The sequence below is a fragment of the Antedon mediterranea genome, chromosome 8, assembly GCF_964355755.1.
Source record: "Antedon mediterranea chromosome 8, ecAntMedi1.1, whole genome shotgun sequence".
Lineage (NCBI taxonomy): Eukaryota > Metazoa > Echinodermata > Crinoidea > Comatulida > Antedonidae > Antedon > Antedon mediterranea.
The window spans coordinates 20,351,983-20,378,543 of NC_092677.1; the positions used below are offsets into that span (position 1 = coordinate 20,351,983).

At 32.1% G+C, this 26,561-nt stretch overlaps 1 non-coding gene across 1 annotated transcript; it reads right to left on the reverse strand.

The window, feature by feature from the left end:
* Nucleotides 1–21,003: 21,003 nt before the first annotated feature.
* Trnav-aac (transfer RNA valine (anticodon AAC)) lies at nucleotides 21,004–21,076 on the reverse strand. Its single transcript has one exon. It is a non-coding gene; the product is annotated as a tRNA-Val (tRNA).
* Between the last annotated feature and the right edge of the window lie 5,485 nt (nucleotides 21,077–26,561).

Here is a 26,561-nt window from a genome sequence, read left to right on the forward strand (position 1 = left end):
TTACCCGTTACGCCACAAACCAGTAGATGACTGAAGAGCTGATAATACTCTATTTATATGAAATAAATAATAAATCAATGAAAAATAATGTCATGCAACTTTGTTTCTGATTTTAAAAAAGGTCCACTTGTTTAGGCCTGATATTTACAACCCTCAAAATATCTCACTTTCAAAAACCATATTTATTTTCAATTTAAAAAAAAAAGAAAAAAAATATCCCTAGAGGTTCGACCCACTACTCAGAGCACTCAAACCTGAGCATTACCCGTTACGCCACAAACCAGTAGATGACTGAAGAGCTGATAATAGTCTATTTATATGAAATGAATGATCAATCAATGAAAAATAATGCCATGCAACTTTGTTTCTGATTTTAAAAAAGGTCCACTTGTTTAGGCCTGATATTTACAACCCTCAAAATATCTCACTTTCAAAAACCATATTTATTTTCAATTTAAAAAAAAAAGAAAAAAAATATCCCTAGAGGTTCGACCCACTACTCAGAGCACTCAAACCTGAGCATTACCCGTTACGCCACAAACCAGTAGATGACTGAAGAGCTGATAATAGTCTATTTATATGAAATGAATGATCAATCAATGAAAAATAATGCCATGCAACTTTGTTTCTGATTTTAAAAAAGGTCCACTTGTTTAGGCCTGACATTTACAACCCTCAAAATATCTCACTTTCAAAAACAATATTTATTTTCAATAAGAAAAAAAAAGCAATATCCCTAGAGGTTGGAACCCGCTACTGAGAGCACTCAAACCTGGGTATTACCCGTTACGCCACAAACCAGTAGATGACTGAAGAGCTGATAATAGTCTATTTATATGAAATGAATGATCAATCAATGAAAAATAATGCCATGCAACTTTGTTTCTGATTTTAAAAAAGGTCCACTTGTTTAGGCCTGACATTTACAACCCTCAAAATATCTCACTTTCAAAAACAATATTTATTTTCAATTTTAAAAAAAAAGCCCTAGAGGTTCGAACCCACTACTGAGAGAACTCAAACCTGAGCATTATCCGTTACGCCACCAACCAGTAGGTGACTGAGGAGCTGATAATAGTCTATTTATATGAAATGAATGATCAATCAATGAAAAATAATGCCATGCAACTTTGTTTCTGATTGAAAAAAAGGTTCACTTGTTTTGGCCTGACATTTACAACCCTCAAAATATCTCACTTTCAAAAACAATATTTTTTCAATTAAAAAAAAAAAAGAAATAAAATATCAGTAGAGGTTCGAACCCTCTAGTGAGAGCACTCAAACTTGAGCATTACCCGCTACGCCACAAACCAGTAGATGACTGAAGAGCTGATAATACTCTATTTATATGAAATCAATAATAAATCAATGAAAAATAATGCCATGCAACTTTGTTTCTGATTTTAAAAAAGGTTCATTTGTTTAGGCCTGTCATTTACAACCCTCAAAATATCTCACCTTCAAAAAAAATATTTATTTTCAATAAAAAAAAAAAGAAAAGAAATATCCCTAGAGGTTCGAACCCACTACTGCGAGCACTCAAACTTGAGCATTACCCGTTACGCCTCAAACCAGTAGATGACTGAAGAGCTGATAATACTCTATTTATATGAAATGAATAATAAATCAATCAAAAATAATGCCATGCAACTTTGTTTCTGATTTTAAAAAAGGTTCTCTTGTTTAGGCCTGACATTTACAACCCTCAAAATATCTCACCTTCAAAAACAATATTTATTTTCAAATAAAAAAAAAAGAAAAAAAATATCCCTAGAAGTTCGAACCCACTATTGAAATCACTCAAACCTGAGCATTACCCGTTCGCCGCAAACCATTTTATGACTGAAGAGCTGATAATAGTCTACTTATATGAAATGGATGATCAATCAATGAAAAATAATGCCATGCAACTTTGTTTCTGATTTTAAAAAAGGTTCACTTGTTTAGGCCTGACAGTTGCAACCCTAAAAATATCTCACTTTCAAAAACAATATTTATTTTCAATTAAAAAAAAAGAAAAAAAAATACCCGTATAGGTTCGAACCCACTACTGAGAGCACTCAAACCTGAGCATTACACGTTACGCCAAAAACCAGTAGATGACTGAGGAGCTGATAATAGTCTATATATATGAAATGAATGATCAATCAATGAAAAATAATGCCATGCAACTTTGTTTCTGATTGAAAAAAATGTTCACTTGTTTAGGCCTCACATTTACAACCCTCAAAATATCTCACTTTCAAAAACAATATTTTTTCAATTAAAAAAAAAAAGAAATAAAATATCAGTAGAGGTTCGAACCCACTAGTGAGAGCACTCAAACTTGAGCATTACCCGCTACGCCACAAACCAGTAGATGACTGAAGAGCTGATAATACTCTATTTATATGAAATAAATAATAAATCAATGAAAAATAATGCCATGCAACTTTGTTTCTGATTTTAAAAAAGGTCCACTTGTTTAGGCCTGATATTTACAACCCTCAAAATATCTCACTTTCAAAAACCATATTTATTTTCAATTTAAAAAAAAAGAAAAAAAATATCCCTAGAGGTTCGACCCACTACTCAGAGCACTCAAACCTGAGCATTACCCGTTACGCCACAAACCAGTAGATGACTGAAGAGCTGATAATAGTCTATTTATATGAAATGAATGATCAATCAATGAAAAATAATGCCATGCAACTTTGTTTCTGATTTTAAAAAAGGTCCACTTGTTTAGGCCTGACATTTACAACCCTCAAAATATCTCACTTTTAAAAACCATATTTATTTTCAATGTAAAAAAAAAGAAAAAAAGTATCCCTAGAGGTTCGACCCACTACTCAGAGCACTCAAACCTGAGCATTACTCGTTACGCCACAAACCAGTAGATGACTGAAGAGCTGGTAATAGTCTATTTATATGAAATGAATTATCAATCAATGAAAAATAATGCCATGCAACTTTGTTTCTGATTTTAAAAAAGATCCATTTGTTTAGGCCTGACATTTACAACCCTAAAAAATATCTCATTTTCAAAAAAAATATTTATTTTCAATAAGAAAAAAAAAAGCAATATCCCTAGAGGTTGGAACCTGCTACTGAGAGCACTCAAACCTGGGTATTACCCGTTACGCCACAAACCAGTAGATGACTGAAGAGCTGATAATAGTCTATTTATATGAAATGAATGATCAATCAATGAAAAATAATGCCATGCAACTTTGTTTCTGATTTAAAAAAAGGTCCACTTGTTTAGGCCTGACATTTACAACCCTCAAAATATCTCACTTTCAAAAACAATATTTATTTTCAATTTAAAAAAAAAATCCCTAGAGGTTCGAACCCACTACTGAGAGAACTCAACCCTCAAAATATCTCACTTTCAAAAACAATATTTTTTCAATTTAAAAAAAAAAAGAAATAAAATATCAGTAGAGGTTCGAAGGTTCGAAGTGAGAGCACTCAAACTTGAGCATTACCCGCTACGCCACAAACCAGTAGATGACTGAAGAGCTGATAATACTCTATTTATATGAAATAAATAATAAATCAATGAAAAATAATGCCATGCAACTTTGTTTCTGATTTTAAAAAAGGTTCATTTGTTCAGGCCTGTCATTTACAACCCTCAAAATATCTCACCTTCAAAAAAAATATTTATTTTCAATAAAAAAAAAAAAGAAAAGAAATATCCCTAGAGGTTCGAACCCATTACTGCGAGCACTCAAACTTGAGCATTACCCGTTACGCCTCAAACCAGTAGATGACTGAAGAGCTGATAATACTCTATTTATATGAAATGAATAATAAATCAATCAAAAATAATGCCATGCAACTTTGTTTCTGATTTTAAAAAAGGTTCACTTGTTTAGGCTTGACATTTACAAACCTCAAAATATCTCACCTTCAAAAACAATATTTATTTTCAAATAAAAAAAAAAGAAAAAAAATATCCCTAGAAGTTCGAACCCACTATTGAAATCACTCAAACCTGAGCATTACCCGTTCGCCGCAAACCATTTTATGACTGAAGAGCTGATAATAGTCTATTTATATGAAATGGATGATCAATCAATGAAAAATAATGCCATGCAACTTTGTTTCTGATTTTAAAAAAGGTTCACTTGTTTAGGCCTGACAGTTGCAACCCTAAAAATATCTCACTTTCAAAAACAATATTTATTTTCAATTAAAAAAAAAAGAAAAAAAAATACCCGTATAGGTTCGAACCCACTACTGAGAGCACTCAAACCTGAGCATTACACGTTACGCCACAAACCAGTAGATGACTGAGGAGCTGATAATAGTCTATATATATGAAATGAATGATCAATCAATGAAAAATAATGCCATGCAACTTTGTTTCTGATTGAAAAAAATGTTCACTTGTTTAGGCCTGACATTTACAACCCTCAAAATATCTCACTTTCAAAAACAATATTTATTTTCAAATAAAAAAAAAAAAAAAAATATCCCTAGAAGTTCGAACCCACTATTGAAATCACTCAAAACTGAGCATTACCCGTTACGCCGCAAACCAGTATATAACTGAAGAGCTGATAATAGTCTATTTATATGAAATGGATGATCAACCAATGAAAAATAATGCCATGCAACTTTGTTTCTGATTTTAAAAAAGATCCACTTGTTTAGGCCTGACATTTACAACCCTCAAAATATCTCACTTTCAAAAACAATATTTATTTTCAATTTAAAAAAAAAAAAAAAACCCTAGAGGTTCGAACCCACTACTGAAAGCACTCAAACCTGAGCATTATCCGTTACGCCACAAACCAGTAGATGACTGCGGAGCTGATAATAGTCCATTTATATGAAATGAATGATCAATCAATGAAAAATAATGCCATGCAACTTTGTTTCTGATTTTAAAAAAGGTCCACTTATTTAGGCCTGACATTTACAACCCTCAAAATATCTCACTTTCAAAAACAATATTTATTTTCAATTAAAAAAAAAAGAAAAAAACATATTCGTAGAGGTTCGAACCCACTACTGCGAGAACTCAAACCTGAGCACTACCGGTTACGCCACAAACCAGTAGATGACTGAAGAGCTGATAACAGTCTATTTATATGAAATGAATGATCCATCAATGTAAAATGATGTTATGCAACTTTGTTTCTGATTTTAAAAAAAGGTCCACTTGGTTAGGCTTGACATTTAAAACCCTCAAAATATCTCACTTTCAAAAACAATATTTTTTTCAATAAAAAAAAAAAAAAGAAAAAAAATATTCGTAGAGGTTCGAACCCACTACTGCGAGAACTCAAACCTGAGCATTACCCGTTACGCCTCAAACCAGTAGATGACTGAAGAGCTGATAATACTCTATTTATATGAAATTAATAATAAATCAATGAAAAATAATGCCATGCAACTTTGTTTCTGATTTTAAAAAAGGTTCACTTGTTTAGGCCTGACATTTACAACCCTCAAAATATCTCACTTTCAAAAACAATATTTATTTTAAATAAAAAAAAAAAAGAAACAAAATATCCGTAGAGGTTCGAACCCACTAGTGAGAGCACTCAAACTTGAGCATTACCCGTTACGCCACAAACCAGTAGATGACTGAAGAGCTGATAATACTCTATTTATATGAAATAAATAATAAATCAATGAAAAATAATGCCATGCAACTTTGTTTCTGATTTTAAAAAAGGTCCACTTGCTTAGGCCTGACATTTACAACCCTCAAAATATCTCACTTTCAAAAACAATATTTATTTTCAATAAAAAAAAAAAAATAAAAAAGTTCGTAGAGGTTCGAACCCACTACTGCGAGAACTCAAACCTGAGCATTACCCGTTACGCCTCAAATCAGTAGATGACTGAAGAGCTGATAATAGTCTATTTATATGAAATGAATGATCAATCAATGAAAAATAATGCCATGCAACTTTGTTTCTGATTTAAAAAAAGGTTCACTTGTTTAGGCCTGACATTTACAACCCTAAAAATATCTCACTTTCAAAAACAATATTTATTTTCAATTTTAAAAAAAAAATCCCTAGAGGTTCGAACCCACTACTGAGAGAACTCAAACCTGAGCATTATCCGTTACGCAACCAACCAGTAGGTGACTGAGGAGCTGATAATAGTCTATTTATATGAAATGAATGATCAATCAATGAAAAATAATGCCATGCAACTTTGTTTCTGATTTTAAAAAAGGTTCACTTGTTTTGGCCTGACATTTACAACCCTCAAAATATCTCACTTTCAAAAACAATATTTTTTCAATTAAAAAAAAAAAAGAAATAAAATATCAGTAGAGGTTCGAACCCACTAGTGAGAGCAATCAAACTTGAGCATTACCCGTTACGCCACAAACCAGTAGATGACTGAAGAGCTGATAATAGTCTATTTATATGAAATGAATGATCAATCAATGAAAAATAATGCCATACAACTTTGTTTCTGATTTTAAAAAAGGTTCACTTGTTTAGGCCTGATATTTACAACCCTCAAAATATCTCACTTTCAAAAACCATATTTATTTTCAATTTAAAAAAAAAGAAAAAAAATATCCCTAGAGGTTCGACCCACTACTCAGAGCACTCAAACCTGAGCATTACCCGTTACGCCACAAACCAGTAGATGACTGAAGAGCTGATAATAGTCTATTTATATGAAATGAATGATCAATCAATGAAAATAATGCCATGCAACTTTGTTTCTGATTTTAAAAAAGGTCCACTTGTTTAGGCCTGACATTTACAACCCTCAAAATATCTCACTTTCAAAAACAATATTTATTTTCAATTAAAATAAAAAGAAAAAAAATATTCGTAGAGGTTCGAACCCACTACTCAGAGCACTCAAAACTGAGCATTACCCGTTACGCCACAAACCAGTAGATGACTGAAGAGCTGATAATAGTCTATTTATATGAAATTAAAAATAAATCAATGAAAAATAATGCAATGCAACTTTGTTTCTGATTTTAAAAAAGGTTCACTTGTTTAGGCCTGACATTTACAACCCTCAAAATATTTCATTTTCAAAAACAATATTTATTTTAAATAAAAAAAAAAGAAACAAAATATCCGTAGAGGTTCGAACCCACTAGTGAGAGCACTCAAACTTGAGCATTACCCGTTACGCCACAAACCAGTAGATGACTGAAGAGCTGATAATACTCTATTTATATGAAATAAATAATAAATCAATGAAAAATAATGCCATGCCACTTTGTTTCTGATTTTAAAAAAGGTCCACTTGTTTAGGCCTGATATTTACAACCCTCAAAATATCTCACTTTCAAAAACAATATTTATTTTAAATAAAAAAAAAAAAAATATCCGTAGAGGTTCGAACCCACTAGTGAGAACACTCAAACTTGAGCATTACCCGTTACGCCACAAACCAGTAGATAACTGAAGAGCTGATAATAGTCTATTTATATGAAATGAATGATCAATCAATGAAAAATAATGCCATGCAACTTTGTTTCTGATTTTAAAAAATGTCCACTTGTTTAGGCCTGACATTTACAACCCTCAAAATATCTCACTTTCAAAAACAATATTTTTTTCAATTAAAAAAAAAAAAGAAAAAAAATATTCGTAGAGGTTCGAACCCACTACTGCGAGAACTCAAACCTGAGCATTACCCGTTACGCCTCAAACCAGTAGATGACTGAAGAGCTGATAATACTCTATTTATATGAAATTAATAATAAATCAATGAAAAATAATGCCATGCAACTTTGTTTCTGATTTTAAAAAAGGTTCACTTGTTTAGGCCTGACATTTACAACCCTCAAAATATCTCACTTTCAAAAACAATATTTATTTTAAATAATAAAAAAAAAAAAACAAAATACCCGTAGAGGTCCGAACCCACTAATGAGAGCACTCAAACTTGAGCATTACCCGTTACGCCACAAACCAGTAGATGACTGAAGAGCTGACAATACTCTATTTATATGAAATAAATAATAAATCAATGAAAAATAATGCCATGCAACTTTGTTTCTGATTTTAAAAAAGGTCCACTTGTTTAGGCCTGACATTTACAACCCTCAAAATATCTCACTTTCAAAATCCATATTTATTCTCAATTTAAAAAAAAAAGAAAAAAAATATCCTTAGAGGTTCGACCCACTACTCAGAGCACTCAAACCTGAGCATTACCCGTTACGCCACAAACCAGTAGATGACTGAAGAGCTGATAATAGTCTATTTATATGAAATGAATGATCAATCAATGAAAAATAATGCCATGCAACTTTGTTTCTGATTTTAAAAAATATCCATTTGTTTAGGCCTGACATTCACAACCCTAAAAAATATCTCATTTTCAAAAAAAATATTTATTTTCAATAAGAAAAAAAAAAGTAATATCCCTAGAGGTTCGAACCCACTACTGCGAGAACTCAAACCTGAGCATTACCCGTTACGCCTCAAACCAATAGATGACTGTAGAGCTGATAATACTCTATTTATATGAAATTAATAATAAATCAATGAAAAATAATGCCATGCAACTTTGTTTCTGATTTTAAAAAAGGTTCACTTGTTTAGGCCTGACATTTACAACCCTCAAAATATCTCACTTTCAAAAACAATATTTATTTTAAATAAAAAAAAAAAAAAAACAAAATACCCGTAGAGGTCCGAACCCACTAGTGAGAGCACTCAAACTTGAGCATTACCCGTTACGCCACAAACCAGTAGATGACTGAAGAGCTGACAATACTCTATTTATATGAAATAAATAATAAATCAATGAAAAATAATGCCATGCAACTTTGTTTCTGATTTTAAAAAAGGTCCACTTGTTTAGGCCTGACATTTACAACCCTCAAAATATCTCACTTTCAAAATCCATATTTATTCTCAATTTAAAAAAAAAAGAAAAAAATATCCTTAGAGGTTCGACCCACTACTCAGAGCACTCAAACCTGAGCATTACCCGTTACGCCACAAACCAGTAGATGACTGAAGAGCTGATAATAGTCTATTTATATGAAATGAATGATCAATCAATGAAAAATAATGCCATGCAACTTTGTTTCTGATTTTAAAAAATATCCATTTGTTTAGGCCTGACATTCACAACCCTAAAAAATATCTCATTTTCAAAAAAAATATTTATTTTCAATAAGAAAAAAAAAAGTAATATCCCTAGAGGTTCGAACCCACTACTGCGAGAACTCAAACCTGAGCATTACCCGTTACGCCTCAAACCAGTAGATGACTGTAGAGCTGATAATACTCTATTTATATGAAATTAATAATAAATCAATGAAAAATAATGCCATGCAACTTTGTTTCTGATTTTAAAAAAGGTTCAATTGTTTAGGCCTGACATTTACAACCCTCAAAATATCTCACTTTCAAAAACAATATTTATTTTAAATAAAAAAAAAAAAGAAACAAAATATCCGTAGAGGTTCGAACCCACTAGTGAGAGCACTCAAACTTGAGCATTACCCGTTACGCCACAAACCAGTAGATGACTGAAGAGCTGATAATACTCTATTTATATGAAATAATTAATAAATCAATGAAAAATAATGCCATGCAACTTTGTTTCTGATTTTAAAAAAGGTCCACTTGTTTAGGCCTGATATTTACAACCCTCAAAATATCTCACTTTCAAAAACCATATTTATTTTCAATTTAAAAAAAAAAGAAAAAAAATATCCCTAGAGGTTCGACCCACTACTCAGAGCACTCAAACCTGAGCATTACCCGTTACGCCACAAACCAGTAGATGACTGAAGAGCTGATAATACTCTATTTATATGTAATTAATAATAAATCAATGAAAAATAATGCCATGCAACTTTGTTTCTGATTTTAAAAAAGGTCCACTTGTTTAGGCCTGACATTTACAACCCTCAAAATATCTCACTTTCAAAAACAATATTTATTTTCAATTTAAAAAAAAAAATCCCTAGAGGTTCGAACCCACTACTGAGAGAACTCAAACCTGAGCATTATCCGTTACGCCACCAACCAGTAGGTGACTGAGGAGCTGATAATAGTCTATTTATATGAAATGAATGATCAATCAATGAAAAATAATGCCATGCAACTTTGTTTCTGATTTTAAAAAAGGTTCACTTGTTTTGGCCTGACATTTACAACCCTCAAAATATCTCACTTTCAAAAACAATATTTTTTCAATTAAAAAAAAAAAAATAATAAAATATTAGTAGAGGTTCGAACCCACTAGTGAGAGCACTCAAACTTGAGCATTACCCGTTACGCCACAAACCAGTAGATGACTGAAGAGCTGATAATACTCTATTTATATGAAATAAATAATAAATCAATGAAAAATAATGCCATGCAACTTTGTTTCTGATTTTAAAAAAGGTCCACTTGTTTAGGCCTGACATTTACAACCCTCAAACTATCTCACTTTCAAAAACCATATTTATTTTAAATTTAAAAAAAAAAGAAAAAAAATATTCGTAGAGGTTCGAACCCACCACTGCGAGAACTCAAACCTGAGCACTACCAGTTACGCTACAAACCAGTAGATGACTGAAGAGCTGATAATAGTCTATTTATATGAAATTAATAATAAATCAATGAAAAATAATGCCATGCAACTTTGTTTCTGATTTTAAAAAAGGTTCACTTGTTTAGGCCTGACATTTACAACCCTCAAAATATCTCACTTTCAAAAACAATATTTATTTTAAAAAAAAAAAGAAAAAGAAACAAAATATCCGTAGAGGTTCGAACCCACTAGTGAGAGCACTCAAACTTGAGCATTACCCGTTACGCCACAAACCAGTAGATGACTGAAGAGCTGATAATACTCTATTTATATGAAATAAATAATAAATCAATGAAAAATAATGCAATGCAACTTTTTTTCTGATTTTAAAAAAGGTCCACTTGTTTAGGCCTGATATTTACAACCCTCAAAATATCTCACTTTCAAAAACCATATTTATTTTCAATTTAAAAAAAAAAGAAAAAAATATCCCTAGAGGTTCGACCCCCTACTCAGAGCACTCAAACCTGAGCATTACCCGTTACGCCACAAACCAGTAGATGACTGAAGAGCTGATAATAGTCTATTTATATGAAATGAATGATCAATCAATGAAAAATAATGCCATGCAACTTTGTTTCTGATTTTAAAAAAGCTCCACTTGTTTAGGCCTGACATTTACAACCCTCAAAATATCTCACTTTCAAAAACCATATTTATTTTCAATTTAAAAAAAAAAGAAAAAAAATATCCCTAGAGGTTTGACCCACTACTCAGAGCACTCAAAACTGAGCATTACCCGTTACGCCACAAACCAGTAGATGACTGAAGAGGTGATAATAGTCTATTTATATGAAATGAATGATCAATCAATGAAAAATAATGCCATGCAACTTTGTTTCTGATTTAAAAAAAGGTTCACTTGTTTAGGCCTGACATTTACAACCCTAAAAATATCTCACTTTCAAAAAAAATATTTATTTTAAATAAAAAAAAAAAGAAAGAAATATCCCTAGAGGTTCAAACCCACTACTGCGAGCACTCAAACTTGAGCATTACCCGTTACGCCTCAAACCAGTAGATGACTGAAGAGCTGATAATACTCTATTTATATGAAATAAATAATAAATCAATGAAAAATAATGCCATGCAACTTTGTTTCTGATTTTAAAAAAGGTCCACTTGTTTAGGCCTGATATTTACAACCCTCAAAATATCTCACTTTCAAAAACCATATTTATTTTCAATTTAAAAAAAAAAGAAAAAAAATATCCCTAGAGGTTCGACCCACTACTCAGAGCACTCAAACCTGACCATTACCCGTTACGCCACAAACCAGTAGATGACTGAAGAGCTGATAATAGTCTATTTATATGAAATGAATGATCAATCAATGAAAAATAATGCCATGAAACTTTGTTTCTGATTTTAAAAAAGGTCCACTTGTTTAGGCCTGATATTTACAACCCTCAAAATATCTCACTTTCAAAAACCATATTTATTTTCAATTTAAAAAAAAAAGAAAAAAAATATCCCTAGAGGTTCGACCCACTACTCAGAGCACTCAAACCTGAGCATTACCCGTTACGCCACAAACCAGTAGATGACTGAAGAGCTGATAATAGTCTATTTATATGAAATGAATGATCAATCAATGAAAAATAATGCCATGCAACTTTGTTTCTGATTTTAAAAAAGGTCCACTTGTTTAGGCCTGACATTTACAACCCTCAAAATATCTCACTTTCAAAAACCATATTTATTTTCAATTTAAAAAAAAAAGAAAAAAAATATCCCTAGAGGTTCGACCCACTACTCAGAGCACTCAAAACTGAGCATTACCCGTTACGCCACAAACCAGTAGATGACTGAAGAGCTGATAATAGTCTATTTATATGAAATGAATGATCAATCAATGAAAAATAATGCCATGCAACTTTGTTTCTGATTTAAAAAAAGGTTCACTTGTTTAGGCCTGACATTTACAACCCTAAAAATATCTCACTTTCAAAAACAATATTTCTTTTCAATTTAAAAAAAAAATCCCTAGAGGTTCGAACCCACTACTGAGAGAACTCAAACCTGAGCATTATCCGTTACGCCACCAACCAGTAGGTGACTGAGGAGCTGATAATAGTCTATTTATATGAAATGAATGATCAATCAATGAAAAATAATGCCATGCAACTTTGTTTCTGATTTTAAAAAAGGTCCACTTGTTTAGGCCTGATATTTACAACCCTCAAAATATCTCACTTTCAAAAACAATATTTATTTAAAAAAAAAAAAAAAAAGAAACAAAATATCCGTAGAGGTTCGAACCCACTAGTGAGAGCACTCAAACTTGAGCTTTACCCGTTACGCCACAAACCAGTAGATGACTGAAGAGCTGATAATACTCTATTTATATGAAATAAATAATAAATCAATGAAAAATAATGTCATGCAACTTTGTTTCTGATTTTAAAAAAGGTCCACTTGTTTAGGCCTGATATTTACAACCCTCAAAATATCTCACTTTCAAAAACCATATTTATTTTCAATTTAAAAAAAAAAGAAAAAAAATATCCCTAGAGGTTCGACCCACTACTCAGAGCACTCAAACCTGAGCATTACCCGTTACGCCACAAACCAGTAGATGACTGAAGAGCTGATAATAGTCTATTTATATGAAATGAATGATCAATCAATGAAAAATAATGCCATGCAACTTTGTTTCTGATTTTAAAAAAGGTCCACTTGTTTAGGCCTGATATTTACAACCCTCAAAATATCTCACTTTCAAAAACCATATTTATTTTCAATTTAAAAAAAAAAGAAAAAAAATATCCCTAGAGGTTCGACCCACTACTCAGAGCACTCAAACCTGAGCATTACCCGTTACGCCACAAACCAGTAGATGACTGAAGAGCTGATAATAGTCTATTTATATGAAATGAATGATCAATCAATGAAAAATAATGCCATGCAACTTTGTTTCTGATTTTAAAAAAGGTCCACTTGTTTAGGCCTGACATTTACAACCCTCAAAATATCTCACTTTCAAAAACAATATTTATTTTCAATAAGAAAAAAAAAAGCAATATCCCTAGAGGTTGGAACCCGCTACTGAGAGCACTCAAACCTGGGTATTACCCGTTACGCCACAAACCAGTAGATGACTGAAGAGCTGATAATAGTCTATTTATATGAAATGAATGATCAATCAATGAAAAATAATGCCATGCAACTTTGTTTCTGATTTTAAAAAAGGTCCACTTGTTTAGGCCTGACATTTACAACCCTCAAAATATCTCACTTTCAAAAACAATATTTATTTTCAATTTTAAAAAAAAAGCCCTAGAGGTTCGAACCCACTACTGAGAGAACTCAAACCTGAGCATTATCCGTTACGCCACCAACCAGTAGGTGACTGAGGAGCTGATAATAGTCTATTTATATGAAATGAATGATCAATCAATGAAAAATAATGCCATGCAACTTTGTTTCTGATTGAAAAAAAGGTTCACTTGTTTTGGCCTGACATTTACAACCCTCAAAATATCTCACTTTCAAAAACAATATTTTTTCAATTAAAAAAAAAAAAGAAATAAAATATCAGTAGAGGTTCGAACCCTCTAGTGAGAGCACTCAAACTTGAGCATTACCCGCTACGCCACAAACCAGTAGATGACTGAAGAGCTGATAATACTCTATTTATATGAAATCAATAATAAATCAATGAAAAATAATGCCATGCAACTTTGTTTCTGATTTTAAAAAAGGTTCATTTGTTTAGGCCTGTCATTTACAACCCTCAAAATATCTCACCTTCAAAAAAAATATTTATTTTCAATAAAAAAAAAAAGAAAAGAAATATCCCTAGAGGTTCGAACCCACTACTGCGAGCACTCAAACTTGAGCATTACCCGTTACGCCTCAAACCAGTAGATGACTGAAGAGCTGATAATACTCTATTTATATGAAATGAATAATAAATCAATCAAAAATAATGCCATGCAACTTTGTTTCTGATTTTAAAAAAGGTTCTCTTGTTTAGGCCTGACATTTACAACCCTCAAAATATCTCACCTTCAAAAACAATATTTATTTTCAAATAAAAAAAAAAGAAAAAAAATATCCCTAGAAGTTCGAACCCACTATTGAAATCACTCAAACCTGAGCATTACCCGTTCGCCGCAAACCATTTTATGACTGAAGAGCTGATAATAGTCTACTTATATGAAATGGATGATCAATCAATGAAAAATAATGCCATGCAACTTTGTTTCTGATTTTAAAAAAGGTTCACTTGTTTAGGCCTGACAGTTGCAACCCTAAAAATATCTCACTTTCAAAAACAATATTTATTTTCAATTAAAAAAAAAGAAAAAAAAATACCCGTATAGGTTCGAACCCACTACTGAGAGCACTCAAACCTGAGCATTACACGTTACGCCAAAAACCAGTAGATGACTGAGGAGCTGATAATAGTCTATATATATGAAATGAATGATCAATCAATGAAAAATAATGCCATGCAACTTTGTTTCTGATTGAAAAAAATGTTCACTTGTTTAGGCCTCACATTTACAACCCTCAAAATATCTCACTTTCAAAAACAATATTTTTTCAATTAAAAAAAAAAAGAAATAAAATATCAGTAGAGGTTCGAACCCACTAGTGAGAGCACTCAAACTTGAGCATTACCCGCTACGCCACAAACCAGTAGATGACTGAAGAGCTGATAATACTCTATTTATATGAAATAAATAATAAATCAATGAAAAATAATGCCATGCAACTTTGTTTCTGATTTTAAAAAAGGTCCACTTGTTTAGGCCTGATATTTACAACCCTCAAAATATCTCACTTTCAAAAACCATATTTATTTTCAATTTAAAAAAAAAGAAAAAAAATATCCCTAGAGGTTCGACCCACTACTCAGAGCACTCAAACCTGAGCATTACCCGTTACGCCACAAACCAGTAGATGACTGAAGAGCTGATAATAGTCTATTTATATGAAATGAATGATCAATCAATGAAAAATAATGCCATGCAACTTTGTTTCTGATTTTAAAAAAGGTCCACTTGTTTAGGCCTGACATTTACAACCCTCAAAATATCTCACTTTTAAAAACCATATTTATTTTCAATGTAAAAAAAAAGAAAAAAAGTATCCCTAGAGGTTCGACCCACTACTCAGAGCACTCAAACCTGAGCATTACTCGTTACGCCACAAACCAGTAGATGACTGAAGAGCTGGTAATAGTCTATTTATATGAAATGAATTATCAATCAATGAAAAATAATGCCATGCAACTTTGTTTCTGATTTTAAAAAAGATCCATTTGTTTAGGCCTGACATTTACAACCCTAAAAAATATCTCATTTTCAAAAAAAATATTTATTTTCAATAAGAAAAAAAAAGCAATATCCCTAGAGGTTGGAACCTGCTACTGAGAGCACTCAAACCTGGGTATTACCCGTTACGCCACAAACCAGTAGATGACTGAAGAGCTGATAATAGTCTATTTATATGAAATGAATGATCAATCAATGAAAAATAATGCCATGCAACTTTGTTTCTGATTTAAAAAAAGGTCCACTTGTTTAGGCCTGACATTTACAACCCTCAAAATATCTCACTTTCAAAAACAATATTTATTTTCAATTTAAAAAAAAAATCCCTAGAGGTTCGAACCCACTACTGAGAGAACTCAACCCTCAAAATATCTCACTTTCAAAAACAATATTTTTTCAATTTAAAAAAAAAAAGAAATAAAATATCAGTAGAGGTTCGAAGGTTCGAAGTGAGAGCACTCAAACTTGAGCATTACCCGCTACGCCACAAACCAGTAGATGACTGAAGAGCTGATAATACTCTATTTATATGAAATAAATAATAAATCAATGAAAAATAATGCCATGCAACTTTGTTTCTGATTTTAAAAAAGGTTCATTTGTTCAGGCCTGTCATTTACAACCCTCAAAATATCTCACCTTCAAAAAAAATATTTATTTTCAATAAAAAAAAAAAAGAAAAGAAATATCCCTAGAGGTTCGAACCCATTACTGCGAGCACTCAAACTTGAGCATTACCCGTTACGCCTCAAACCAGTAGATGACTGAAGAGCTGATAATACTCTATTTATATGAAATGAATAATAAATCAATCAAAAATAATGCCATGCAACTTTGTTTCTGATTTTAAAAAAGGTTCACTTGTTTAGGCTTGACATTTACAAACCTCAAAATATCTCACCTTCAAAAACAATATTTATTTTCAAATAAAAAAAAAAGAAAAAAAATATCCCTAGAAGTTCGAACCCACTATTGAAATCACTCAAACCTGAGCATTACCCGTTCGCCGCAAACCATTTTATGACTGAAGAGCTGATAATAGTCTATTTATATGAAATGGATGATCAATCAATGAAAAATAATGCCATGCAACTTTGTTTCTGATTTTAAAAAAGGTTCACTTGTTTAGGCCTGACAGTTGCAACCCTAAAAATATCTCACTTTCAAAAACAATATTTATTTTCAATTAAAAAAAAAAGAAAAAAAAATACCCGTATAGGTTCGAACCCACTACTGAGAGCACTCAAACCTGAGCATTACACGTTACGCCACAAACCAGTAGATGACTGAGGAGCTGATAATAGTCTATATATATGAAATGAATGATCAATCAATGAAAAATAATGCCATGCAACTTTGTTTCTGATTGAAAAAAATGTTCACTTGTTTAGGCCTGACATTTACAACCCTCAAAATATCTCACTTTCAAAAACAATATTTATTTTCAAATAAAAAAAAAAAAAAAAATATCCCTAGAAGTTCGAACCCACTATTGAAATCACTCAAAACTGAGCATTACCCGTTACGCCGCAAACCAGTATATAACTGAAGAGCTGATAATAGTCTATTTATATGAAATGGATGATCAACCAATGAAAAATAATGCCATGCAACTTTGTTTCTGATTTTAAAAAAGATCCACTTGTTTAGGCCTGACATTTACAACCCTCAAAATATCTCACTTTCAAAAACAATATTTATTTTCAATTTAAAAAAAAAAAAAAAACCCTAGAGGTTCGAACCCACTACTGAAAGCACTCAAACCTGAGCATTATCCGTTACGCCACAAACCAGTAGATGACTGCGGAGCTGATAATAGTCCATTTATATGAAATGAATGATCAATCAATGAAAAATAATGCCATGCAACTTTGTTTCTGATTTTAAAAAAGGTCCACTTGTTTAGGCCTGACATTTACAACCCTCAAAATATCTCACTTTCAAAAACAATATTTATTTTCAATTAAAAAAAAAAGAAAAAAAAATATTCGTAGAGGTTCGAACCCACTACTGCGAGAACTCAAACCTGAGCACTACCGGTTACGCCACAAACCAGTAGATGACTGAAGAGCTGATAACAGTCTATTTATATGAAATGAATGATCCATCAATGTAAAATGATGTTATGCAACTTTGTTTCTGATTTTAAAAAAAGGTCCACTTGGTTAGGCTTGACATTTAAAACCCTCAAAATATCTCACTTTCAAAAACCATATTTATTTTCAATTTAAAAAAAAAGAAAAAAAATATCCCTTGAGGTTCGACCCACTACTCAGAGCACTCAAACCTGAGCATTACCCGTTACGCCACAAACCAGTAGATGACTGAAGAGCTGATAATAGTCTATTTATATGAAATAAATTATCAATCAATGAAAAATAATGCCATGCAACTTTGTTTCTGATTTTAAAAAAGGTCCACTTGTTTAGGCCTGACATTTACAACCCTCAAAATATCTCACTTTCAAAAACCATATTTATTTTCAATGTAAAAAAAAAGAAAAAAAGTATCCCTAGAGGTTCGACCCACTACTCAGAGCACTCAAACCTGAGCATTACTCGTTACGCCACAAACCAGTAGATGACTGAAGAGCTGGTAATAGTCTATTTATATGAAATGAATTATCAATCAATGAAAAATAATGCCATGCAACTTTGTTTCTGATTTTAAAAAAGATCCATTTCTTTAGGCCTGACATTTACAACCCTAAAAAATATCTCATTTTCAAAAAAAATATTTATTTTCAATAAGAAAAAAAAAAGCAATATCCCTAGAGTTTGGAACCCGCTACTGAGAGCACTCAAACCTGAGCATTACCCGTTACGCCTCAAACCAGTAGATGACTGAAGAGCTGATAATACTCTATTTATATGAAATTAATAATAAATCAATGAAAAATAATGCCATGCAACTTTGTTTCTGATTTTAAAAAAGGTTCACTTGTTTAGGCCTGACATTTACAACCCTCAAAATATCTCACTTTCAAAAACAATATTTATTTTAAATAAAAAAAAAAATATCCGTAGAGGTTCGAACCCACTAGTGAGAGCACACAAACTTGAGCATTACCCGTTACGCCACAAACCAGTAGATAACTGAAGAGCTGATAATAGTCTATTTATATGAAATGAATGACCAATCAATGAAAAATAATGCCATGCAACTTTGTTTCTGATTTTAAAAAAGGTCCACTTGTTTAGGCCTGACATTTACAACCCTCAAAATATCTCACTTTCAAAAACAATATTTTTTTCAATAAAAAAAAAAAAGAAAAAAAATATTCGTAGAGGTTCGAACCCACTACTGCGAGAACTCAAACCTGAGCATTACCCGTTACGCCTCAAACCAGTAGATGAATGAAGAGCTGATAATACTCTATTTATATGAAATTCATAATAAATCAATGAAAAATAATGCCATGCAACTTTGTTTCTGATTTTAAAAAAGGTTCACTTGTTTAGGCCTGACATTTCCAACCCTCAAAATATCTCACTTTCAAAAACAATATTTATTTTAAATAAAAAAAAAAAAAAGAAACAAAATATCCGTAGAGGTTCGAACCCACTAGTGAGAGCACTCAAACTTGAGCATTACCCGTTACGCCACAAACCAGTAGATGACTGAAGAGCTGATAATACTCTATTTATATGAAATAAATAATAAATCAATGAAAAATAATGCCATACAACTTTGTTTCTGATTTTAAAAAAGGTCCACTTGTTTAGGCCTGACATTTACAACCCTCAAAATATCTCACTTTCAAAAACAATATTTTTTTCAATAAAAAAAAAAAAAGAAAAAAAATATTCGTAGAGGTTCGAACCCACTACTGCGAGAACTCAAACCTGAGCATTACCCGTTACGCCTCAAACCAGTAGATGAATGAAGAGCTGATAATACTCTATTTATATGAAATTAATAATAAATCAATGAAAAATAATGCCATGCAACTTTGTTTCTGATTTTAAAAAAGGTTCACTTGTTTAGGCCTGACATTTACAACCCTAAAAAATATCTCACTTTCAAAAACAATATTTATTTTAAATAAAAAAAAAAAAAGAAACAAAATATCCGGAGAGGTTCGAACCCACTAGTGAGAGCACTCAAACTTGAGCATTACCCGTTACGCCACAAACCAGTAGATGACTGAAGAGCTGACAATACTCTATTTATATGAAATAAATAATAAATCAATGAAAAATAATGCCATGCAACTTTGTTTCTGATTTTAAAAAAGGTCCACTTGTTTAGGCCTGACATTTACAACCCTCAAAATATCTCACTTTCAAAATCCATATTTATTTTCAATTTAAAAAAAAAAGAAAAAAAATATCCCTAGAGGTTCGACCCACTACTCAGAGCACTCAAACCTGAGCATTACCCGTTACGCCACAAACCAGTAGATGACTGAAGAGCTGATAATAGTCTATTTATATGAAATGAATGATCAATCAATGAAAAATAATGCCATGCAACTTTGTTTCTGATTTAAACAAGCACGAATGTGCAATACTCGGGGAACAGCGAAAGAAGCTGTAATGACGTCATAAGACCGGATGTAACGTCACATACACATCAAAAACCGCGCTACCAAATACGGCTATACGATACCATCTTCGAGACGTCATATGGCTGCATCCGGTATGAAATTAAAAAATCCGGCTCTCTATAGCTTTGAGGACATGTCCCTGTAGTATATTCATGCTAAATCCAAGCTCAATACTACAACGAATAAGGGAGGAGTAGTACTTTATAAATTGCACTTTTTGCTCAATAGTGTCCGGATGGAAGAAGAAGAGGAAAAGATGAGAGAGTCCTAGACTCAGGTACCCCGACTAATAAAACGATATATACTCTATATCATTTTACGTATACAGTATATTTCACCATAAAGTTAAAGAAAAATAGGTTTCGCCAGGGCTCGAACCGGGACCTTCTGCGAGTTAAGCAGACTTGACAACCACTACACTACGAAAGTTCTTACACCAAAAATGTGGGTTACACAAAGTTTTTTAATCCATTTAAATTACAAATAAATTATTATGTAATAAGCACAAAGCAAGATAAACATGTGTAAAAGTGATAATTACCGATTACACAAAATAAATATTTTTAAAAATAATAAAAATAAGATATACTGTATATCATAATACCTTATCAGTACTTACCATAAAGTTGAAAAAAAAGGTTTCGCCCGGGCTCGAACCGGGGACCATCTGCGTGTTAAGCAGACGTGATAACCACTACGCCAAGAAGCCGCATATAACTACATAACGCTGTGTTGTGTGTCACACATTGTGGCTTCTTAATTAAACAAATTAATTAACAAAAAATCACGAATGTGCAATACTCGGGGTACAGCGAAAGAAGCTGTATACAGACGTATACAGTTAGAAAGTAAAGAAAAATAGGTTTCGCCAGGGCTCGAACCGGGACCTTCTGCGTGTTAAGCAGACTTGACAACCACTACACTACGAAACCTCTTACATTAAAAATGTGGGTTACAGAAAGTTTTTTAATCCATTTAAATTACAAATAAATGGTAATAAGCACAAAGCAAAATAAACATGTGTAAAAGTGATAATTACCGATTACACAAAATAAGTATTAAAAAAAATAATAAAAATAAAATATACTCTGTATAATTATCATATGTGAGGGCGTGTGGCGCAGTGTGTTGGACGTTGGACTACCGATCGTCAGACCTAGGTTCGAATCCAACTCTCGCCGCATTGCTTGTATCCGTATAGTAGGCAAGATACTTTACTTACGTTTCCTCTCTCCACCCAGGTGTATAAATGGGTACCCAGTTAGATCTAGACACAACTGCACTGGTTACCGGCTGCATTATGGGAGTATGTTTCCATACGTGTTTGATCCCAAAAAATACTGGGGTAATAATGCTTGTAAAGCGCATTTGAGCATGATTACTCATGAAAAGGGCGCTATATAAATCTGGTATTATTATATTATTATTATTATTATATTGCGTATACAGTACTTTTCACCATAAAGTTTAAAAAAAAAAGGTTTCGTCCGGGCTCGAACCAGGTACCTTCTGCGTGTTAAGCAAACGTGATAACCACTACGCCAAGAAGCCGCATATAACCATATAACTACATAACGCTGTGGTGTGTGTCACACATTGTGGCTTCTTAATTAAACAAATTAATTAACAAAAAATTAAAAATCCGGCTCTATAGATTTGAGAACATGTCCCTGTAGTATATTCATGCCAAATCCCAGCTCAATACTACAACGAATAAGGGAGGAGTAGTACTTTAAAAGACTGAAGAGCTGATAATACTCTATTTATATGAAATTAATAATAAATCAATGAAAAATAATGCCATGCAACTTTGTTTCTGATTTTAAAAAAGGTTCACTTGTTTAGGCCTGACATTTACAACCCTCAAAATATCTCACTTTCAAAAACAATATTTATTTTAAATAAAAAAAAAAAGAAACAAAATATCCGTAGAGGTTCGAACCCACTAGTGAGAGCACTCAAACTTGAGCATTACCCGTTACGCCACAAACCAGTAGATGACTGAAGAGCTGATAATACTCTATTTATATGAAATAAATAATAAATCAATGAAAAATAATGCCATACAACTTTGTTTCTGATTTTAAAAAAGGTCCACTTGTTTAGGCCTGACATTTACAACCCTCAAAATATCTCACTTTCAAAAACCATATTTATTTTCAATTTAAAAAAAAAAGAAAAAAAATATCCCTAGAGGTTCGACCCACTACTCAGAGCACTCAAACCTGAGCATTACCCGTTACGCCACAAACCAGTAGATGACTGAAGAGCTGATAATAGTCTATTTATATGGAATGAATGATCAATCAATGAAAAATAATGCCAAGCAACTTTGTTTCTGATTTTAAAAAAGGTCCACTTGTTTAGGCCTGACATTTACAACCCTCAAAATATCTCACTTTCAAAAACAATATTTATTTTCAATTTAAAAAAAAAAATCCCTAGAGGTTCGAACCCACTACTGAGAGAACTCAAACCTGAGCATTATCCGTTACGCCACCAACCAGTAGGTGACTGAGGAGCTGATAATAGTCTATTTATATGAAATGAATGATCAATCAATGAAAAATAATGCCATGCAACTTTGTTTCTGATTTTAAAAAAGGTTCACTTGTTTTGGCCTGACATTTACAACCCTCAAAATATCTCACTTTCAAAAACAATATTTTTTGAATTAAAAAAAAAAAAGAAATAAAATATCAGTAGAGGTTCGAACACCACCACTGCGAGAACACAAACCTGAACACTACCAGTTACGCTACAAACCAGTAGATGACTGAAGAGCTGATAATAGTCTATTTATATGAAATTAATAATAAATCAATGAAAAATAATGCCATGCAACTTTGTTTCTGATTTTAAAAAAGGTTCACTTGTTTAGGCCTGACATTTACAATCCTCAAAATATCTCACTTTCAAAAACAATATTTATTTAAAAAAAAAAAAAAAAGAAACAAAATATCCGTAGAGGTTCGAACCCACTAGTGAGAGAACTCAAACTTGAGCATTACCCGTTACGCCACAAACCAGTAGATGACTGAAGAGCTGATAATACTCTATTTATATGAAATAAATAATAAATCAATGAAAAATAATGCCATGCAACTTTGTTTCTGATTTTAAAAAAGGTCCACTTGTTTAGGCCTGATATTTACAACCCTCAAAATATCTCACTTTCAAAAACAATATTTATTTTAAATAAAAAAAAAAAAAGAAACAAAATATCCGTAGAGGTTCGAACCCACTAGTGAGAGGACTCAAACTTGAGCATTACCCGTTACGCCACAAACCAGTAGATGACTGAAGAGCTGATAATACTCTATTTATATGAAATAAATAATAAATCAATGAAAAATAATGCCATGCAACTTTGTTTCTGATTTTAAAAAAGGTTCACTTGTTTTGGCCTGACATTTACAACCCTCAAAATATCTCACTTTCAAAAACAATATTTTTTCAATTAAAAAAAAAAAGAAATAAAATATCAGTAGAGGTTCGAACCGACTAGTGAGAGCACTCAAACTTGAGCATTACCCGTTACGCCACAAACCAGTAGATGACTGAAGAGCTGATAATAGTCTATTTATATGAAATGAATGATCAATCAATGAAAAATAATGCCATGCAACTTTGTTTCTGATTTTAAAAAAGGTTCACTTGTTTAGGCCTGATATTTACAACCCTCAAAATATCTCACTTTCAAAAACCATATTTATTTTCAATTTAAAAAAAAAAGAAAAAAAATATCCCTAGAGGTTCGACCCACTACTCAGAGCACTCAAACCTGAGCATTACCCGTTACGCCACAAACCAGTAGATGACTGAAGAGCTGATAATAGTCTATTTATATGAAATGAATGATCAATCAATGAAAATAATGCCATGCAACTTTGTTTCTGATTTTAAAAAAGGTCCACTTGTTTAGGCCTGACATTTACAACCCTCAAAATATCTCACTTTCAAAAACAATATTTATTTTCAATTAAAAAAAAAAGAAAAAAAATATTCGTAGAGGTTCGAACCCACTACTGCGAGAACTCAAACCTGAGCACTACCGGTTACGCCACAAACCAGTAGATGACTGAAGAGCTGATAACAGTCTATTTATTTGAAATGAATGATCCATCAATGTAAAATGATGTTATGCAACTTTGTTTCTGATTTAAAAAAAAGGTCCACTTGGTTAGGCTTGACATTTAAAACCCTCAAAATAACTCACTTTCAAAAACCATATTTATTTTCAATTTAAAAAAAAAGAAAAAAAATATCCCTTGAGGTTCGACCCACTACTCAGAGCACTCAAACCTGAGCATTACCCGTTACGCCACAAACCAGTAGATGACTGAAGAGCTGATAATAGTCTATTTATATGAAATGAATTATCAATCAATGAAAAATAATGCCATGCAACTTTGTTTCTGATTTTTAAAAAGGTTCATTTGTTTAGGCCTGACATTTACAACCCTCAAAATATCTCACTTTCAAAAAAAATATTTATTTTCAATTTAAAAAAAAAAGAAAAGAAATATCCCTAGAGGTTCGAACCCACTACTGCGAGCACTCAAACCTGAGCATTACTCGTTACGCCACAAACCAGTAGATGACTGAAGAGCTGGTAATAGTCTATTTATATGAAATGAATTATCAATCAATGAAAAATAATGCCATGCAACTTTGTTTCTGATTTTAAAAAAGATCCATTTGTTTAGGCCTGACATTTACAACCCTAAAAAATATCTCATTTTCAAAAAAAATATTTATTTTCAATAAGAAAAAAAAAGCAATATCCCTAGAGGTTGGAACCCGCTACTGAGAGCACTCAAACCTGGGTATTACCCGTTACGCCACAAACCAGTAGATAACTGAAGAGCTGATAATAGTCTATTTATATGAAATTAATAATAAATCAATGAAAAATAATTCCACGCAACTTTGTTTCTGATTGAAAAAAGGTTCACTTGTTTAGGCCTGACATTTACAACCCTCAAAATATCTCACTTTCAAAAACAATATTTATTGTAAATAGAAAAAAAAAATAAACAAAATATCCGTAGAGGTTCGAACCCACTACTGAGAGCACTCAAAACTGAGCATTATCCGTTACGCCACAAACCAGTAGATGGCTGAAGAGCTGATAATAGTCTATTGGTATGAAATGAATGATCAATCAATGAAAAATAATGCCATGCAACTTTGTTTCTGATTTTAAAAAAGGTTCACTTGTTTAGGCCTGACAGTTGCAACCCTCAAAATATCTCACTTTCAAAAACAATATTTATTTTCAATTAAAAAAAAAAGAAAAAATATACCCGTATAGGTTCGAATCCACTACTGAGTGCACTCAAACCTGTGCATTACCCGTTACGCCACAAACCAGTAGATGACTTAAGAGCTGATAATAGTCTATATATATGAAATGAATGATCAATCAATGAAAAATAATGCCATGCAACTTTGTTTCTGATTTTAAAAAATCTCCACTTGTTTAGGCCTGACAATTACAACCCTCAAAATATCTCACTTTTAAAAAACCATATTTATTTTTAATTTAAAAAAAAAGAAAAAAAAATATCCCTAGAGGTTCGACCCACTACTCAGAGCACACAAACCTGAGCATTACCCGTTACGCCACAAACCAGTAGATGACTGAAGAGCTGATAATAGTCTATTTATATGAAATGAATGATCAATCAATGAAAAATAATGCCATGCAACTTTGTTTCTGATTTTAAAAAAGATGCATTTGTTTAGGCCTGACATTCACAACCCTAAAAAATATCTCATTTTCAAAAAAAATATTTATTTTCAATAAGAAAAAAAAAAGCAATATCCCTAGAGGTTGGAACCCGCTAGTGAGAGCACTCAAACCTGGGTATTACCCGTTACGCCACAAACCAGTAGATAACTGAAGAGCTGATAATAGTCTATTTATATGAAATTAATGATCAATCAATGAAAAATAATGCCATGCAACTTTGTTTCTGATTTAAAAAAAGGTTCATTTGTTTAGGCCTGACATTTACAACCCTTAAAATATCTCAATTTCAAAAAAAATATTTATTTTCAATTAAAACAAAAAAGAAAAGAAATATCCCTAGAGGTTCGAACCCACTACTGAGAGCACTCAAACCTGAGCATTACCCGTTACGCCACAAACCAGTAGATGACTGAGGAGCTGATAATAGTCTATATGA